The sequence below is a fragment of the Phoca vitulina genome, unplaced genomic scaffold, assembly GCF_004348235.1.
Source record: "Phoca vitulina isolate PV1807 unplaced genomic scaffold, GSC_HSeal_1.0 scaffold8, whole genome shotgun sequence".
Classification (NCBI taxonomy): Eukaryota; Metazoa; Chordata; class Mammalia; order Carnivora; family Phocidae; genus Phoca; species Phoca vitulina.
This window is the reverse complement of record NW_022589711.1, coordinates 33,176,221-33,185,122: the sequence shown is the minus strand read 5'-3', so window position 1 is coordinate 33,185,122 and position 8,902 is coordinate 33,176,221.

Here is an 8,902-nt window from a genome sequence, read left to right as displayed (position 1 = left end):
CTCAAATGCACTGGAACATCCAAGATGGCTCACTCTCAGACTGCCACTTAGTACTGCTGTCCACTGGAGAGCTTATCTTGGGCTGTAGACCAAAGCACCTCAGGTCTCATGCTGCTTAGAGCATGACAATTAGGTTTACAGAAGGCATATCACAAGAGTGAGTTTCCAAGAGGAAAGGAATAAAAGCTCTTAGTCCTTTTACGGTCTGGACTCAGAAGTTCCAGAACATTCTACTGGTCAAAACAGTCACAAGAGCAGACCAGATTCAAAGAGAGAGGATATAATTCTATCTCTTCCCATGAGCAGTGTCATGCAGTGCAGGGAGTAGAGAAATTTCAAGGGACATCTTAGTAGACTGGGAACTACAGTAACCAAAACCCTCTTCTTCCTCACAGATTTCTTCTGTTAATGGACAGTAAGTGGGATAAGAATTAAGAGAGTATTTTGAAAGACAAAATAAGTTATGAATGGTGCCTTTAAATTTTATTGAAACAGTAGAAAGAAATATGATCTTGGAATCAGAACACTGGGGTATAATTTATAAACTAATGTGACCTAGAACAATTCTCAGATTATTCTCTTACAAGATCAGACTGCGAAAAATCAGGCAAGGAACCAACCTTGAGAAGGATAAATGCCAACATGTAGGTTTCAAAGAAAAAAATCACTAATCAGGCTTAGGAAGACTAACTCAAGGTCTCAATATAGTCCTAGGATACTGGTGGGTTCATCTGACAGTTGATATAACCGCAAAACATAAAAGCCACATGGGTGGGTCATTCCCCATGTAAGGCCAAAGACAAAAGCAAGTTACCAGGATAGACTGAGGAACTGGGATGCAGGCATAAGTCAGACAATAGAGCTAAAGAGATAAACATACTTCTGGTCTCTCTGCTTCCTTATCCAAATTTCCTGAATTAATAAGCAATTCTAATCAGAATTTTTCAACGGTGGTTCTATACTAAAACTGCCTGTGGAACTTTAAAAAAAGCATTAATCCACATTGTGCTTGCCATTTCTCCTATCTGGAACACCTTTTCTCCTGGTTAATTCCTATTCATCCTTTAAGTCTTAGCTGAGAAATCACCTCCTCTAAAAGGACTTCCCAGACACCCCTCCAGCCCAGGTTCGATCCCATATCTTCTTTTGTGTTACCATATACCACCAGCTTTAATATTTCCTATTTTCTTGTTTCTCTCCTTCAGTATATTGTGAAGCTAACTAATTCCTAAGGCCTACCACAGTGCCACCAAGATAGATAGATACATACATACATACATAATGGAAGGGAGGAAGGACGATCCCATGTTCAGTTTCTTTCTACCATCTCCAATACATGCATGCACACACACTTACACCCTGGCCTCCTGCCAAGAGATTATAAATCATAGATACACAATTTTATAGATTCTAATCCTGAAATATAGTCAGGGTTGATATACATATTGCTTTATGTTTGATAAGCAAAAATTCAGCTTATACTAGCACAACAATCCTATACTGATCCAAATGCTGGGCATGAAATCAAAGAGTAGGAATACTATGTGTTTCTCCTGATCTAGATATAGAACCAGGGGAAATAACATATTTTTCAGCATTTATTATGTATCAAGCACTATTCCCAAGGTCCTAAATATATTTCATTCTCACTGTAACAATAAAAACCCTATCTTACTATCTCCATTTTTATGGACAAAAAAATTGAGGAATGGTACAGAGAGAATAAGCAGTTCAGGTCAGGCAGCAGATTGAACTTGGTGCACACAAGTAACCATGGCCCTATCAGGACTGTCGCCCCTGCAGCTTTCTTTCTATACTGCTAAGCACAAAACTATGCCCAGATTGATGTTCAGTAAATATTTGTCAGCAGCAGGACAAGGCTTATCTTATCTGCTTTTGTAATCAGGAAACATAAATGTGTATAAAATGGCAAAACTACAAGAATCATTTCAGCTAGTGGATATCTTAACCACTGTGCTACCACTGAAGTTGGGAAGGTGGCAGAAGGTGGACATGAAATAATAAAGCAGAAAAAGTAATGACCGAGTTGAGTAAAGTGTTTTCTAAGCAAGACGTGAGACGCCTTCAAGGAGCACCCATGTGGGTATTCTTTCCCTCCCACCAAAACCCAGTAGCAGGGTTGACTTCATGCTATGCAACTAGTACAGCCACACAGGGCCCATGTTTGGAAGGCTCCTCTTGGTTCAATTCTCCGCTGTCACGATCTTGAAAGTTTTAATAGCTTTTGAACATTTTTGCTTTATGCTGAGCCCCACAAATTATGCAGCTGGTCCTGCCTAGGAGGTTCCGTAAAGCCCCTCACATTACAGCAATATTAAAGGAGACATCTCATCGTAGTTGGCTACAGCAACATGTTTGCAAAAATGGGGGGAAATTGCCTAACTATCTGTAAGAACGAGTGAAAGAGAATTGTTAGACTCCTAGAAATACAGACAGGGTCTTAGAAGTCCTTGTAATCAGTTTATCAGTCTTAAATGAAGGGAGTGACAAGGCTGATGTGAAGCAGATTAGATCAGCAGGTTTGGGCCCAGCAAGTGGAACAATGGACAACAGTGAACAAGGACAGCGAGAAAACACATGGATGAAAATTAGAAGGACGATATCTGGAGCAGTGGTGACAGAATGTTTTTTCAAAACCCCTGAAAAAAATAGTTAATAAATATTGGGGGGGGTGCATAAATTTACCTGGTTATTATTTTTAATTGTGTTTATGCTTAAGTGATCTGCTAGTAATCTGTATATAATTAATTTTATGATGTGAGTTAATCAATTAATCATTTCTGATGTCTTTGTAAACTGTTGAGTTGAAGGAACCGTTTCCAGAATTGTTAATCACAGGAAAGTAACTAGATATTTGTTCTACCATTCTTTTTGCTCAGGGACAACAGATGAGGCAAGAACACAACAGTGAATGATCCTATGCAGACTTGTTCCTGTCTAAAATAGTTAGCTGCTTAGGACAGTCGCTGTGAAGGAACAGGGGCTCATAATAATGTCTAACATTTGTCTAATAATATCTAATATTCTGTGCATTACACGTTTAGTCCCTTTAAGAACTCTATGAGGCAGATAATATTTTGATCCCCATTACTCATGGGGAAATTGAAGTATAGGCAGTTAAGTTATATCTTCAAACCATATTCTAATCAAGGAGCAAGCAGATGGACACATTAAAGAAAATATAACTTAAATCATCAGAAGAGATATACATCCAGACTTACATATATGGGTATGACTCTAGCTCGATGCTCTGACACATTGCTTCACGCTTCATTTGTTCTTTCATGGGTGAATGTGCCTGCCACTGGAATTCATCATTCTGATCCTCCAAACACTTATGAACTATTTATTCATTTAAAAGATTATCCTTTCCCCCACTAAATTGGGATATTCACATGACCAAAAAAATATGAACCTCATACTATATGCAAAAAATTATCTCAAAATGGTCATGACCTAAATGTAAAATCTAAAACTATAAAAATTCTAGGAAAGGGGTGCCTGGCTGGCTCAGTCGGAAAAGCACATGACCCTTGATCTTGGGGTTGTGAGTCTGAGCCCCACATTGGGTGTAACGATTACTTAAATAAGGAAACTTTAAAAAAAAATTCTAGGAAAAAAAGCATGGTAGTGACATTGGGTTAGACAAAGATTTCTTAATTAGGGCAAAATAGCAAAAACTCCATAAGAAAACACTTGACAAAGTAAACTTTATCAAAATTAAAATATTTTGTTATTCAGAAGACACTGGTAAAAAAATGAAAAGACAAGCTATAAACCAGGAGAAAATATAAATATGTATCTTATAAAATATTTATAACTAGAACATATAAAGAGTTCTTAAAGCCAACAATAAGAAGATTTAAAAATTGTCAAGAAATAACGGGTAAAATATTTGAACCGACACTTCACTTAAAGAGAAGATTTAGATGACGTGTAAGCACAAGAAGGATACCCTATGTTATTAATAACTGGAAGATTAAAATTAAAACTTAAATACCACCAGACCTTCATTAGAATGGTTATATCAAAAGACTAACAAATATCAAGTTTTGGTGAGGCTAAGAAGCAACTGGAATTTTCATATACTGCCAGTGGGAAAGCAAAATAGACACTTTTAACCATTTTGGAAAACAGTTTGTTTTAGTTTTTTTTGTTGTCATTGTTGTTACAGTAAGTATTGTTGCAATAAGTATACACTTACCATATGACCCAGCAATTCCACTTCTAGAAATTTACCCGGGAGAAATGAAAACATGTCCACACAAAGACTACTTCATAGCAGGTTGATTTGTAAGCACCAAAAACTGGCAAGAACTCAACTGTCTATCAAAACTTGTGAGTGGATAAATGAAGTGGTGTATCCATACAATACTACTCAGCAATAAAAAGAAACTACTGATACATGCAAGAGCACAGACGGATCTCAAAAGCATTATGTAACGTGAAAGAAGCCAGAAACAAAAGACTTCATACTTATAGTCCTATTCTTAAGAAATTCTTAAAAAGGCTAGACTGTAGATATAGAAACCAGACAGGTGATGGCCAGAGGTTAAAGGAGAAGATTGATTGAAAGGGGTCATGAAAGAAGTCTTTGAGACTATGGAAATACTCTATATAATGATTGTGGCTACCCAACTGTACATATATGTTAAAAATCACTGAAGTGTACACTTTAATGAATTTTAACTTATGCAAATTACACCTCAATAAACTGACACCCCAGAAAGCCTCTTTAGTCTATCATAACACAGCAAATTTGTTGAAGAGCAAATCATTCATACAGAGTCATAAGCCTAAGAAAGATTATTTTTGCATCTTCTTCATTCATCTGTAATTTTTTGCCAGGGTATTTGCTTGCCCATTTATTGTTTCCAGTACCATTTTACCATCTCATGAATTATAAACAAGTATTTTATGATGAAGGACTTTTGCTTTGAAACACGCTTCATTGAATCACAGATACTAGATTCTGTGAAGGTGAAATACTGTTTTTGCACTGCCAACATTTAATCAGAATATGGGGTAGGGGTGCTTTTTTGATTTACAGGATGTTGAAATCATTTCATCCCTTCAGGACACCCACTGGTGGTGATTGTTTATCCAAGTGGCTGCCGCCCAGATGAAGTTAACAAAATCCTAAATGCTTACAATTCCTCTTGATTCATTATTTTATGCTTGTGTATAAAAATTTGCCTGCTAAACTTATTTCATCCAAAAATTCACATTTCAGATGAGGGGAGGTCTGAAAGCCCAGACACTTGTTTCCTGCCTTTTCTAACTCATCCATGTCCACATTTATGTAAATGCCAACAGGAGTCTGGACCACCACAGTATCTTAAAAATGGACTTTTAGAGAATTGATTGAACTCTAAAACTAAATAAAATAGTTTCTCGTTCCCTTTTCCAAATAAAGCTTTTTGAAGTGATGTGGATAAAAGAGAGAACATGTTTCAAAGTTCAGCACGGAAAATAAGAAATATAAGAAAATAATGATTATGTGGTGCTTTCTGCTTAAAAATATCTTTTTTATACATTATCTCAGATCAAACCAAACCACCAGAGGATCAGCATGACTTAAGATTAACTCCCCAGAAATATTTTTTCCCTTGAATATAGACATTTCTAAGAAGTTTCCTAACACCTGATCAACCCTGAGACGGCTCAGCACAATATACACCTCACTGCACAGATGACATGTGTCATTCATCTAAAACCTTCACATATCACTTCCATACATGGAATGCAAAGAGAATGATCAGACCTCTCAGGTTGTTAGTGAAAACACACTTTAAAAGCGCTTTTTAAAAATCAATTAAACTCTTGTCATTTTCTAATATAACCAAGTTCCTACTGTTTCAGAACAGCTAATATCTCAAAGTGAAACATTTTTGGCACAGCCATATCTAGAGTACACTTTGAGGCTCTACTCCCTGGATTTCTTCCAGGAGGAAAGCAATTTGCCTGACTAAAAATAATGAGAAGCCACTGAGCACATAGACACGTATTTTAGGAAAGTCAGCTCTAAGATGAATAATGAAGTAGGGTAAGTTGCCATTGGGGATGCATAAAAGGAGATATTGGGGTGTACTTCAAGAACTTGGAAATGAGTTTCCAAGAATTAAATTAATAACACTTCGCATTTTCATAACATAGCAGTAAGCAAAAAGAATATATTATATAATGAAGAGTTTAGACACATGTAGAACTCTAATCAAGGTAGTCATTTGTTTTACCCTTTTTTCTTGCTTTTAAAAAAATTCAGGTATCATACAGAAATATGCACACTATAACAAGAGGACAATAGATAAATAAATGTTGACACTCCTAGGTATTAGGTTAGAGAACTAACACACAAATCTACCTTTGCTTTCTCCCCACACTCCACTTAAATAATAAAATAGAGATTTCAAGGCATAAGAACAGAAGATGGAAGTAATAGCAGCAAAATTTTGGAAGAGATGGGCTAGTGATAATGACACCAAACTACCTGGTAAGTGGAATCCAAAAGCAGTAGGGGAGAGTGCCAACAATAAATCTTATTTGTTCAACAGAACAGCAGTTGCTAGACCTTCTACCTCTATATAGAAGGTCTGAAGAGTCTTCTTCATAGAATCTGACTAGTTAAGAGGAAAAACCCGGAAGATATGAAAATCAGAGGTTGATCCAAAAAAACCCAGCCATATCGCCCTACAGTAAAAGTTATGGTACACAAGCCCTAACTCCATCCTCAGACCAAAAAGCACAAATAATCCAATTAAAAATGGGCAGAGGACAAAAATAGACATTTTTCCAAAGAAGACATACAGACAGCCAACACATAGAAAGGTGTTAACATCACTAATCACCAGGGAAATGCATGTCAAAACCACAATAAGGTATCACCTTATACCTGTCAGAGTGGCTAAAATCAAAAAGACAAACAATAAGTGTTGGCAAGGATGTGGAGAAAAAAGAATCCTCATGCACTGTTGGTGGGAATGCAAATTGGAGCAGTCACTGTGGAAAACAGTATGGAGGTTCCTCAAAATAATTGAAAATAGAATTACCATATGATTCAGTAATTCTACCACTGTGTATTTACTCCCCCCAAAAATGAAAACACTAATTTGAAAAGAGATATGCACTGTTATATTTAATGCAGCATTATTTACAATAGCCAAGATATGGGAACAACCCAAGTATTCGTCCATGAATGAATGGACAATGAAGGTGTGGTATTTATACACAATGGAATATTACTCAGCCACAAAAAAAAATGAGATCTTGCCGGTTGCAACAACATGGATGGACCTAGAGGGTACAATGCTAAGTAAAATAAGTCAGTCAGAGAAAGACAAATACAATATGATTTCATTCATATGTGGAATTTAAGAAGCAAAACAAATGAACGAACAGGGGGAAAAAAGCCAAAAAAAACAAACCAGACTCTTAAGTATGGAGAATAAAGAGCTGGTTGTCAGAGAGGAGGTGGGTGAGGGGATGGGTGAAATAGGTAAAGAGGATTAAGAGTACACTTATATCGATGAGCACTGAATAATGTATAAAAATGTTGAATCATTATATTGTACATAAGAAACTAATATAACAGTGTATGTTAATTACATTTCAATTAAAAACAAAAAAACAAAAAAACCCGGGCACCAGGGTGGTTCAGTCGGTTAAGTGACTGACTCTTTTTTTTTTTTTAAAGATTTTATTTATTTATTTGAGAGAGAGATAGCAAGAGCGAGAGAGAGCACTAGCAGAGGAGAGAGGCAGAGGCAGAGGCAGAGGCAGAGGCAGAGGGAGAAGCAGACTCCCCGCTAAGCAGGGAGCCCGAAGTGGAGCTCAATCCCAGGACTCTGAGATCATGACCTGAGCTGAAGGCAGATGCTTGAAAGATAAAATTGAGTAAATCTCTCAAAAAGAAGAACAAACAGATTAAGAGAAGAAAGATTTGGAAAGAAGTGATAAAAATCACTAGTTCAGTAAGTTTAATATCTGAATAATAGAAATTACAGAAAAAGGAACATAGAAAATGAAGAGAGAAAATCATTAAAGATTTTTCAAGAAAATGTCCCCAGAATTGAAGGACATGCTCTTTCAGATTGAAAAACCTCAGAACAGGGGAGCCTGGGTGGCTCGGTTGGTTAAGTGTCCAACTCTTGGTTTTGGCTCATGTCATGAATTCAGGATCATGATATCGAGCCCCACACTGGGTTCTGTGCTCAGCATGAAGTCTGCTTGAGATTCTTTCCCTCTCCCTCTGCCCCTCCCCCTGCTCTCTCTCTCTCAAATACAATAAATAAATAAAATCTTTAAGAAAAAACTCAGAACAATGAATTAAAATATACTATACTAACACATATTATGAAATTTCAGGAACCTGGTGACCAAGAGCACAGTAAAAAGCAGGTCACATTCAAACAATATTATCATAGTAACCTTAGAGATATATAGCAATAACTTTAAAATACTGAAGGATGGAGGTATATTTATGGTCCCTGACTGAATGACTTCTCAACCTCAAGGTGGTATGGAAGCAATACACATTAAATAGAAACTGTACTTCAAATTTTGAATGTTGATCTTTTCCCAGGCTAGCAGGAAGTGCTCCGATGCTCTCTCATGATGCTGAATAGCAGCGGTGAGCCAAAGTTCCTAGTCAGCCACCCCATCAGGAAGCTAAACAACCATATGCTTACAACCATTCTGTACCCATACAACCATTCTGCTTTTCATTTCCAGTACACTATTCAATAAATTACATGAGGTATTCAACACTTTATCATAAAATAGGATTTGTGTTAGATGATTTTGTACAACTGTGGGCTAACATGTTATGAGCATGTTTAAGGCAGGCTAGGGTAAGCTATGATGTTCAGTAGGTTAGGTGTAT